We start from the raw sequence: 13113 nt of genomic DNA, 5'->3' as shown, positions 1-13113 counted from the left end.
GAAGCAAACAGGTAGTACAGACTGTAACCAATAATGCAGGCATAGGAAATGTTGGCAATTACGATCAGAAGGACCATGGTGACTCCAACACCTTAAAATTGAACAAAGGAAAAAGAGCTTAGAAACAATACTGTTTATTTGAAATAAAATTGTTCTCTTGAATTCAATTGCAATGTATTTCCAACTAGAATATGTTTAATGTAATTTGAGAGAGAAAGAGGGAGACAGTGTTTTGAAATAAGGCAGCCATGGTTGACTGATGTTGCTTCTCTCCAGTCTGAACTTATAAAGTTGAAAATAAGCCATCAACTTTATTATCCCTGTTTTGAATATAAGCACAGGTCATCCTCAGAGTTCAGAAATTATGATAAAGTTACAGACAATTAGGTTCAGAATCTAAACAAGAATTGGACAAGAGAATATTATTCTGTTGTTACAACTATCCCTCTAGTATTGCCATTGTCTTAGTGGGTGTTAGATTTGGTCAGCATTTCCAACAATGTTCAGCTAAAATTGTTGAGTGGATGATCCACCTTGGCCTCATCCGACGGTCGCCAGCATCACAGATGGCAGTCTTCAGCCAAATCAATTCACTCCACTTGGTGTCAAGAAACAGTTAGAGTCACTGCATAGTGCAAGGGATTTGGGCCCTGACAGCGTTACAGCAACAGTACTGAAGAGTTGTGCTCCAGAATTCATCGCCAAGCTCTTACAGTACAGTAAGAACACTGGCATATACCTGACAACATGAAACATTGACCAGATATGTTCTGGACACAAAAGCCAATTACTGCCCTAACAGTCCACTCTCTCAATCATCGGAAACAACCTGCTCAGTGACACCCAGCTTGTGTTCCTCCAGGGTCACTCAGTGCCTGGCCTTGGTTTAAACAAAACAGCTGGATTCCAGAGGTATGGTGGAAGTGACAGTCCTTGACATCAAGGCCGCATTTGCCCGTGTGTGGCATCAAGAAGCCTGAGCAAACTGAAATCAATTAGTGTCAAGGGACAAACTCTTCACTTGTTCGAGTCATACCTGGAACACTGAAAGATGGATATGGATGCCGGAGGCCAGTTATCTCAGCTCTAGGACATCTCTGCAAGAGTTCATCAGGCAAAGTCTTAGGGAGAATTGTAAGGGATAGGATTTATGAACATCTGGATAGGAATAATGTGATCAAGGATAGTCAACATGGTTTTGTGAAGGGTAGGTCGTGCCTCACAAACCTTATTAAATTCTTTGAGAAGGTGACTAAGGAGGTGGATGAGGGTAAAGCGGTAGATGTGGTGTATATGGATTTTAGTAAGGCATTTGATAAGGTTCCCCATGGTAGGCTACTGCAAAAAATACGGAGGTATGGCATTGAGGGTGAGTTGGAGGTTTGGATTAGGAATTGGCTGGCTGGAAGAAGACAGAGGGTAGTAGTTGATGGTAAAGGTTCATCTTGGAGTACAGTTACTAGCAGTGTTCCGCAAGGATCTGTTTTGGGACCATTGCTGTTTGTCATTTTTATAAATGACCTGGAGGAGGGGCTAGAAGGCTGGGTGAGCAAATTTGCGGATGATACAAAAGTCGGTGGAGTTGTTGACAGTGAGGAAGGATGTGGCAGATTACAGCGGGATATAGATAAGCTCAGAGCTGGACAGAAAGGTGGCAAATGGAGTTCAATGTAGGTAAGTGTGAAGTGATTCACTTTGGTAAGAGTAACAAGAAGATGGAGTACTGGGCTAATAGTCGGATATTTGGTAGTGTGGATGAGCAGAGGGATCTTGGTGTCCATGTACACAGATCTCTGAAAGTTGCCACCCAGGTAAATAGTGCTGTGAAAAAGGCATATGGCGTACTGGCTTTTATTGGTAGAGGAATTGAGTTCCGGATTCCTGAGCTCATGTTGCAGTTGTATAAGACTCTGGTGCGGCTGCATCTGGAGTATTGTGTGCAGTTTTGGTCGCCATACTATAGGAAGGATGTGGAGGCACTGGAACGGGTGCAGAGGAGGTTTACCAGGATGTTGCCTGATATGGTAGGAAGATCGTATGAGGAAAGGCTGAGGCACTTGGGGCTGTTTTCATTGGAGAAGAGAAGGTTTGGGGGTGACTTGATAGAGGTGTACAAGATGATTTGGGGTTTAGATAGGGTTGACCATGAGAACCTTTTTCCAAGTATTGAGTCAGCTATTACGAGGTGGCATAGCTTTAAATTAAGGGGTGGTAGGTATAGGACAGATGTTAGGGGTAGATTCTTTACTCAGTGAGTCGTGAGTTCATGGAATGCCCTGCCAGTAGCAGTGGTGGACTCTCCCTCTTCATGGGCATTTAAACGGGCATTGGATAGACATATGGAGGATAGTGGGCTAGTGTAGGTTAGGTGGGCTTGGATCGGCGCAACATTGAGGGCCAAAGGGCCTGTACTGCACTGTATTGTTCTATGTTCTAGCGTAGTGTCTGAGGTCCAACCATCTCTAACTGTTTCATCAATGATCTTCCCTCCACCATAAGGTCAGAAGTAGGCATGTTCACAATGATTGCACAATGTTCAGCAATATTCGCAACTCCTCAGATACTGAAGAAGTCCTGAACAATATCCAGGCTTGGGCTGACAAGTGGCAAGTAACACTCCTACCACCCAAATGCCAGGCAATGACCATTTCCAACAAGAGACAATCTAACCACTGCTCCATGATATTCAATGGTGTTACCATCAATGAATACCCCCACAATCAATATCCTTGTTGTCACCATTAACCAGAAACTCAACTGGACTTACTATACAAACACAATGGTGACAAGAGCTGGTCAGAGGCTAGGAATACTGCAGGAGTAACTCACCTCCTGTCTCCCCAAGCTTGTTATCATCTACAAGGCATAAGTCAGGAGTTTAATTGAATATTCCTCACTTGCCTGCTCCAAGAGCACGCCAGAAGTTTGACACCCTCCAGGACAAAGCTGCTTACTTGATTGGCAAAACATCTACAAGCATCCATTCCCTTCACACCGATACACAATTGCAACAGTTTGTGCTACCTACAAGATGCACTGCAGAAATTTACCAAGGCTCCTTTGAAAGCACCTTCCAAACCCAGGACCACTTCCATCTAGAAAGACAAGGGCAGAAAATACAGGGGAATACCACTACCTGCAAAAATCCCCTCTAAAATGATCACCATGCTGACTTGGAAATATACCATTGATCCTTCACAGTCACTTGGTCAAAATCCTGGAATTCCTTTCCAAAGGACATTGTAGGGAAACCTACAGCGCATAGACTGCAGAGGTTCTAGAAGGCAGCTCATCACTACTTCTCATGAGTAACTAGCGATAGGCAATAAATGCTGGCCCAGCCAGAGAAAACAAGTTCCTTGAACGAATAAGAAAAAAGCTCATTGAAGAACAATCTCAGCAGGACTTATACATTTAGTGGTAAGGTCTTGGGGTCTGTTGCTGAACAAAGAGACCTGAACAAAGAGTGCAGGTTCATAGCTCCTTGAAAGTGGAGTCGCAGGTAGATAGGATAGTGAAGAAGGCTTTTGGTATGCTTTCCTTTATCAGTCAGAGTATTGAGTACAGGAGCTGGGAGGTCGTGTTGCGGCTGTACAGGACATTTGTTAGGCCACTGTTGGAATGTTGTGTGCAATTCTGGTCTCCTTCCTATTGGAAAGATATTGTGAAACTTGAAAGGATTCAGAAGAGGTTTACAAGGATGTTGCCAGGGTTGGAGGATTTGAGCTATAGGGAGAGGCTGTACAGACTGGGGCTGTTTTCCCTGGAGCATCGGAGGCTGAGGGGTGACCTTATAGAGGTTTACAAAATTATGTGAGGCATGGATAGGATAAATAGACAAAGTCTTTTCCCTGGGGTGTGGGAGTCCAGAACTAGAGGGCATAGGTTTAGAGTGAACGGGGAAAGATATAAAAGAGACCTAATAGGCAACTTTTTCTTACAGAGGGTGGTACATGTATGAAATGAGCTGCCAGAGGAAATAGTGGAGGCTGGTACAATTGCAACATTTTAAAGGCATTTGGATGGGCATATGAAAGGAAGAGTTTGGAGGGATATGGGCCAGGTGGGGCTAGATTGGGTTGGGATATCTGGTCTGCATGGAAGGGTTGGACCAAAGGGTCTGTTTGCAGGCTGTACATCTCTATGACTATATACCTTGGCACCATTGATAAGTACCAGAGTTGGTTTTAGCTCCTCCCTCGTTTCCTAAATGTCTATTTCATTTGAGGGTTTAATCCCGCACCTGATGTCCAAGTGAGCTTTCTTCAACCTAAAATCTAACCACTGAAACATTGAACTCCATCAACTATTAACTCGCTGGGTCCAGACTTGACCCAATGTGTAGTATGCAGTTTGGTATTTTTTTTTACCAAGGATTGGGAATCAGTGACAGGATCCTTGGTTTGTGTTTTCCAACTTAAACTGAGGGCACAGGTTCAGCTCCAGAGTTCTCACTGCAGCTCATAACTAGCTGCATTGCTAACCCATATCTTGTGATTTAGCTTTAATTTAATTCAAAGTAGAACAGCAACTGCTGGTGTGAGTTTATCTTCAGCAGGATGTTTTTCCAGATGTGACAATGCTTATGTGATCCCCAATAACATAAGAAACTGAGTGTGAATATCATGGGTTTGAAGAGACTGTTAAACATTTGTTACAATTAACTATTGCAAACAAGTGGTACCCTCCTGAGGCAAAATAGCATCTGGGCTGATATTTTACAACAGAATAAGGATAACTTTTCCAAAACAGATATACATGGTTGTGCAGAGGCACATGGAATTAATTTGACAATTATGCACACAGGTAAGACAGAGTTTAAAGATTAATGTTTCAAAATTCAATGTAATGTTTTGAAAGTTTGACAATTTTTCCTGACTTGGTGGATGTATGTCCACCTGGAAAGGTACTCATTGATCTCTGTTGCACTTGTTTGACAACTTGGTTAGTTGCTGCTGGTTGCTATTAATCAACCCTACCACACAACATCATCAGAGGGTTCAACTCTCAATCTCTTCATACATGATTGGTCTGTCATAAATTGTTCAGAGCTGGCTTCTGTTCCTTTATCATGTAATATCATGAGCTGCAATACATTTCTGTGACCTGGGCTGGTTGCATATTTTAGAAACCATTGCTGGTATCCAAAGATTTGTATTTCTAACTCTCACTCTCTGCCCAGTGAGCAATTTTGGAGATTCTTACTTGGGACACCAAATAACCTAAAAATACCACCATTGTGTCAGTGACACTTGTACTCATTTTGCTGCTAATTCACCAAACAAATGGGTGATTTAGAGAAGTAATCTGTCACAAGGAAGTAATCTCCCCATACAATATGAACAGCTCTGTTGCTACTTTGCTGAAGAATTGGATGAAATATCATATGGATATAGAGTCTCCCACTGTTTATATATTGCATTCGTGAGTCATTGAATATCCCGATTCATCCCTGGATTGTTATGCCAATCATTTTGAACTTTCAATACTCATACGTTCCTGTGGTAACATGGGCATGATTTGAAACTGCGCCCAATGAAAACAATTCACATTGTCCAAAGTATAACATGTCAGCCTTGAGAGCACATTTAATTTCATAGTTTAGGTGATCATGGTGCAGATCAAGATGAATATCTTTGTATTTTGGATAAGCTGTTCTGTAAATCATATGCAATCATCTTGGCTACCTGGCTTAATTACTACTTCAAAGTTATAACTTTGCCAATTCTTGACTAATTCAATTGCACCATATGTGACTTGTTCTGCCATGGTGGGTGTGGTTTGAATGTCATGATTTGAGACTGCACTTAGATCTGTACATACTGGTAACCATGTATCTGTTAGACTAAATATTTCGGGAAGCCAGTGAGAGTTTGCGCATTGACACTCATTGACAATACATACAATTGTTGATCTGCTGTCTCCACTGAGAGATGGTTTCTCATAGCCTGTACCATGGAACATTACTTGCTCAGGTGCATGTCATTGAGGCCATATAGTGGTTACATGGTAACACTAACTCCGGTGTTGATTTTAGCTTTTATCTTGTATCACACTGCCTTCTCAGGACACATGATATTAAAGAGCTCCTGATTGCTTTCTACTCCCAACACAGAGTGTGAGATTAACATCATGTAAAGCCTGCTCATTTTCTAAAATTTGCCTTTCATTTGGTTGACTCTGAACCTCATCAATGTGGTTGCCTTGGTGCACCTTGGTAACAGTTTCCTTGTTGCTGATGATTTGTTATTACTCTATACTGTCATGTCAGTCGCTTGTTGGTTTAATGTAAGGGCCTGACTTGGCTTTTGGAAACAGATTTCCTGCACATAGCCATGTCCCTTGATGCTACAGATATCAAAAAATAGAGCATGGACTTTGGAGAAGTGCAACAAACTACTGCTATTGGAGCTTTTGTTGGTAGCAAAATAGTATTGGTAGCACCTAAAGCATGTAATCGTTGCTGGCCTGCTACGACATCTTCATAGATCTGTCTACCCTCAAGTAATAGGTCAAGGCTGTGGCCCTTCTTATTGCACAAATGTTTCTTCCAACTGACTTTAATTCATGTGAATGTGATAATCAACTCATTAATATTCTCTGGCCGTTCCTCTTCAGTAAAGTCACACTCATTCCCTTTGCAATGGCATCCTCCAACAAACTGGTGAATAGTCTCTTGAGGATTCTTGTCTAATTGAAATGATGTCAAGTCTGTTCATCCTGAAGTGAATTCTTATCTTGATCTGCTCTTCAAGATCTTTCCAAATCATATCCAGACTTTTCTGATCCACCCAGAAAAACTGTGCATGTTAATAATGTGAAGCTCCTCCTTGTCAAGTCATAAAATCCCTACGGAGTGGAAGCAGGCCATTCAGCTCATTGAGTCTGCATGACCCTCTGAACAGCATCCCATCCAAAACCAATCTCTTACCCTATCCCTGCAACTCTCCATTTCCCCTCGCTAATCCACCTAACCTACACATCCCTGGACGCTATCAGCAATTTAGCACAGCCAATCCACCAAACATGCATATCTTTGGACCATGAGAGGAAACCGAAGCACCTGGTGAGACCCATCTGAAATGGGCAGAATGTGTAAAATCCACATAGACAGTTGCCTGAGGGTCAATTCAAACCCAGATCCCTGGCAATGTAAGGCCACTGTACCTCCCTGAGTTCTGACAAGATTTTTAAGAGTTCTTTTCATGGCCTCACCTAGACCTTGATCTGCAAAATAGAACTGCATGAAGTTTTGGAACAGTAAAATCAGTGAAGGTGTTGCTGGATGCCAAATCCATACCAGTTTTGTTGCTATCCATGAGTTGGCCTTTACAAAAACACCAGCTTTTGCTGTGTGTCTCTGATATTTTTGTCTCTCCAAATTATACTGCTCTTTCCTTAAGAACAAAGACGTTTGTAATTGTCATTATGTATTAACTTCCATCAACCGAGCTTTCTAGGATTCAAGTTTTCTGTAATGCACTGGCCTTTGTCATAGCTCAAGGGCATTCTTTAGCATTTTAATTTGTTTTTATTACCAAGGAAATCTTAGAAATGTATTTTACCTTGAAAGAATTTGCATCCTAATGAAAATTAGAAATATGTTCCATTGTTCTCGTGCTTAATGCTCCATCTACAGATGTGTACAATTGTCTGTACTCTGAAAAACTGATGCTGTTTAAGATAACAAACTTCTCCCTATTCCAAACTGTCTGCTTCCAAAGTCATGCTGGACATCAATTTGTTTTCTAAATATGTACCTCTATGATGTCGTTAAGAGATAGTAACTGCTGTTGCTATGGTGTGAGTTTGCCTCCACCAGGGTGTTTTACCTGATGGGGCAATGCTTTTGTTATATAACACAATGTCAGAAACTGGGCATGATATTGTGGTATTGGGCAACCCAACAGACATTCATTACATTGCTCAAGCATACACATTTCTGAGCTAGTAGTTTGCTCTTAGTTTACAATAGTTGGGCATGTTACTAGTCAAGTTTCCTGGAGATGGTGGTATAGTGGAGGAGTCACTGGCTTGGTAGTCAAGAAGCTCAGGTTAATGCTCAAGGGACATGGGTTCAAATCTCACCACAGCAACTTGGTACAATTTACAAGGGCAGCACAGTGGCTCAGTGGATCGCTCTGCAGCCTCACAGCGCTAGGGACCTGAGTTTGATTTCGGCCTCGGACGACTGTCTGTGTGGAGTTTGCATAGTCTCCCTGTGTCTGTGTGGGTTTCCTCTAGGTGCTCTGGTTTCCTCCCACAAAACAAAGATGGGTTGGCCATGCTAAATTGTCTGTTGTGTTAGTCAGAGGGAAATGTATCTGGGTTACTCTTTAGAGGGTCAGTGTGGACTTGGTGGGCCCAAGGGCCTGTTTCTGCACTGTAGGGAATCTAATCTAATCATTCTTTAAATGATCCAAGGAAAAATTGACTCTGAAAAAACAATGAGATTTGGAGTCAACCATCCAGGTGAACTGAACACAATCACAATCACGCGCATTTAATGAATAAGAAACTAAACTAACATCAGTGTTAATCACTGACATATCTTGGTGTAACATAACAAAGTTTTCAAAGAGAATGACAGCAAGGCTCAGATACACTCTCATTTAATCACTCAATTATAACTAGTTTATTAATATGAATTAAACATTAAAATGCATTGAAATTGTTGCTGAGTTTTAATTATTCAATAATCTCTAACCTTGTAACATTGGTACAGATTTCCACACTGCAACAGGCCCGAGGCTGGCAAACTGTCCAAAGGAAGATTCCAAGAAAAATATTGGTATCCCAACAAGACCCAGCATGATTGAGTAGGGAATAAGAAATACACCTGGAAAATAGAATAAAAAGGTGAAACAGGGTCCATGGATGTGAATTCCCAACATACTCTGCAGTTTCAAGTGGATGGTAACAACAACTTTATACTAACAGAGAAACAGGCCTAATCTTTAGAATCTCTCCTCATAACCAAACCCCTAAAATCCAGGTTATCATTCTTGCAAAACCATGTTGTACTCCCTCCAAGGCCAATATATCCTCCCTTAGATGTAGTGCCCAGATCTTCCCACAGTACTTCAATTGTGGTCGAACCAGGGTTTTGTATATCTGCAGCATACTGTCTACATCCTTGTATTCATGTCCTCGAGGTGTAAAAGCCAGATTCCATGAGCTTTCTTCATTATTTACTGTACCTGTTTGTGGTACTTTAAAGGTCCATGCACCTGAAGCCCCAAGTCTCTTTTGGCATCCATTGTGTTTAACTTGATGCCATCTAGGAAGTATCCAGGTCGATACTATATCGGTCAAAATGGATAACCACACACTTGCTTACATTGAACTTCATCTGCTACATTTTTGCCCAATTACTGAGTCTATCAAGAACCCTCTGCAATTTTATGCTGTTGACTACATTGTCTACAATGCCCCCTAACTTTTGTCATCAGTATATTTGGATATATGATTTTCTATGTTATTATCCTAGTTGTCAATAACAAATATGAATAATTGAGACCCTAACACAGATCCTTACGGGGATACCACTGGTCACATCCTGCAAATTTCAGGACCTACTCATTATCCTTATTTTCTGGCACCTGCCACTCAACCAATTTCTGAACTATATAAGTAATTTGCCCTCAATTCCATCAGCCTCTACCTTAGTTAATAAGCTCTTATGTGCAATTTATCACATGCCATCTGAAGTCCATACAAACAACAACCATAGACATTCCCCTGTCCACTATCTTAGTCATGGCTTCAAAAAATTAAATGAGGTTTGTCAGGCATGACCTACTGTCCCTGATTAACTGAAGAAATTTGAAGTGCTCAGTTATTTTATCCTTAATTAGAGACACCAACCAGTGCCCCAGCACAGATGTTAGGCTAACTGATCTATAAATCCCTGATTTTCCTCTTTCGCCCCTGTTCTAAAGTGGAATAATGTCTGCAATTCTTCAGTCCAGTGGGACAACTCCTGTATTGAGGGAACATTGAAAGATTAGTAAGAGTAAGGTTAATTAGTAAGAGCAGAGTAGTAATCCCAGGATTGCTATTGGTGCCATTGTCTAGTGAAGCTAGGAACGGAGAGTGTGTGCAGCTAAACACGTGGCTGCAGAGCTGGTATAGGAGGGAGGGCTTCAGGTATGTGGATCTTCTGCAGAAGGTGGGACCTGTACGGGTTGCACCTGATCTTGAGGGGCATCAATATCCTGGGCAGGAGGTTTGCTAGAGATCTTCGGGAGGGTTTAAACTAGTTTGGCAGAGGGATGGGAACTGGAACTATGGATCAAAGGATGTGGATGCTGGTGAACAGGCAGATACAGCATGCAGAGAGACTGTGAGAAAGGATAGGCAGTTGATAGGGCAAAGCTGCAGTCAGTGTGATGGGTCTATTTTAATGCAAGAAGTGTCAAGAATAAGGGTGATGAACTTAGAGCATGGAGCTACAATGGAGCATGGAGTTTCTTGAAGCTACAATGTTGTGGCTATTATGGAGGCTTTGATATCACAGGGGCAGGAATGGTTGCTGAATGTTCCGGGATAGGAACAGAGATGGAGGTAAAATAGATGGGTGGGTGGCATTGCTAATAAGGGACAGTATAATAGTTGGAGAAATGAAGATTGTCGGGAATGGTTTGTCCACTGAGTCATTATAAGTGGAAGTCAGAAAAAGGAAAGGAGCAGTCACTTTATTGGGAGTTTTCAATAACACCCAATAGCAACAAAGGCATGGAGGAGCCGATTGTGAGGCAGATTTTGACAAGGTGCATACGTAACAGGCTTGTGTCGGGTGACTTCAACTTCCCTAATATTGACTGGAACCTCCTTAGCGCAAATAGTTTGGATGCAGCAGATTTTGTCAGGTGTGTCCAAGAAGGATTCCTGATTAAATATTTAGCTAGGCCAACCAAAGGGGAGGCCATTTGGATTTGGTGCTTGGTAATAAACCAAGCCAGGTGACAGATCTCTTGGTGGGAGAACATTTCTGTTATAGTGATCACAACTCCCTGACCTTTACTATAGTCATGGAGAGGGATAGGAGCAGATGGTATGAGAAAGCATTTAGTTGGGGAAGGGGGAAATTACAATGCTATTAGGCAGGAACCGTGAATCATAAATTGGGAGTAGATATTCTCAGGGAAATGTACAACAGAAATGTTGAGGTTGTTTACGGAGAACTTACAGCAAGTGCGGGTAGGGCCAATCAGGGATAGTGATGGGAACTTGTGCCTGGAGTTGGCATTTGGGGAGGTCGTTAATGAATATGTTGTATGAGTATTCACTAGGGAGAGGGACCTTATTGTTTGTGAGGACAGCGTGAAACAGACTGATATGCTCAAACAGGTTGATGTTAAGAAGGAGGATATGCTGCAAATTTTGAAAAGCATGAGGATAGATAAGTCGCCTGAACCAGACGGGATATACCTAAGTTTGCTGCAGGAAGCGAGGGAAGAGATTGCTGTGCCTAAAGTGTTATGACACAGAGGTGAACCTCTCTCTTCATTAAACCAAACACCCAGAGAAGCTCACCTCACCTCATATTTCTATTATTTCAAGAAAATAACATCAATTCATTCTTTAACTCTAAAAGGGAACATCAAGCAACAAATATTCACAACACTAAGGCCCCTTTTCTCTTAACTGCTTAATACCTGCCTCCAATGCTATAATATACTGTTCCAATAAAACATTTATTAAAATTACATCAAATCAATTTCAAAACCTTTCAGTGGCTGTCATCTTTGGTGTCTTTCTTCTTCCGGCTGAAGACCTCACTGGATCATCTTCTTTCTTTTTACTGTTAAGATGTTTCGTATGAAAGGTACCTTTGATACAGAGTATTTCAATGTCTTGGGTCTCTCTCTCTCTCGATTGCAGTTGCTCTATCTGATTTTCAAAATGGCTGCCTTTTTCATTTTCCCCCAAAATTGGATCATCAGTTTGATGTTGGTAAAACAATAAATTCAAACTGGATTGGGTTTTAGTATCCTGAGGCATAATTTAAACTGTTTGTTTAAATTGGATTTGTTGCCAAAACAGCAAACAATTCAGGTTTCCATTTCACAGCCAAATGTTATATATTTTCAATTTTCCAGTACACTCTGACACTGCTAGTTAAATCATATGACAGGTGCTTGTAAGCTCTCAGTGCAGAACAGCATTCACTCTTTCTTAAAGGTACAGGACATTACAACAGAAGTAATGATCTTCACATGCTCACTGGCTACTGGAGTAGTACCAGATGATTGGAGGGTGGCAAATGTCATTCCCTTGTTCAAAAAAGAGGAAATGGATAACCCTGGGAATTACAGACCAGTCAGTCTTACATCACTTGGTATTTGGATGATAGTAAAATGTAGGGTATGTAGGTTAGTTTGATCTTAGAATAGGATAAAAGGTCTGCGCAACATAGAGGGCTGAAGAGCCCGTACTGTTCTATGTTCTATCTGTGTATGACTGTGAGCGTGAGGAGTTAGAAGGGGAATAAAGTTATATGTTGATATTTGCCAGTTGTTCATCTGGGGTTGGAATACATTATCTCCTTACCTATTAATTTATTTATCAATCATAGATAGCAGTAGACAATCTTAAAGAATCACTGATTGATGATAAATTCAACCTTTACATTATAATATCAATGTTTGGCACTTGTGCCTGGGAGATGATGTACAGGCTTTGTGGAGTTAGGGGTGAGTTACTTGCTGCAATATTCCTAAACTCTGACTTGCTCTTGTAACCAGAGTATGAGTCTAGTTCAGTTTCTGGTAAATGGTAACCCCAGGCTGTTGACAATGGGAGATTCAGTAATGGTCATGATAATGAATTTCACAAAATAATGGCTGGATTCTCTCTTGTTGGAGGGGGTCATTTCTGCCAATTGTGTGACATGAATGTGCTTGCCACTTGTTATCCCAAATCTGCATTTGAACATGGGCTGCTTCAGTATCTAAGCAATTGTGAATGGTGTTGAGGATTTGCAACCATGCACTTTCCTGGGGGCCAGAGAAGTGTTTGATCCTTGACACTCATTGATTCCAGTTTTGCTAGGGCTCCTGGATATCACACTCAGTCAACTGTGGCCTTGATGTCCACCGCTGTCACTAT

The sequence above is a fragment of the Hemiscyllium ocellatum genome, chromosome 11 (assembly GCF_020745735.1).
Source record: "Hemiscyllium ocellatum isolate sHemOce1 chromosome 11, sHemOce1.pat.X.cur, whole genome shotgun sequence".
Taxonomy (NCBI): domain Eukaryota; kingdom Metazoa; phylum Chordata; class Chondrichthyes; order Orectolobiformes; family Hemiscylliidae; genus Hemiscyllium; species Hemiscyllium ocellatum.
Note: the sequence above shows the minus strand (reverse complement) of the source record.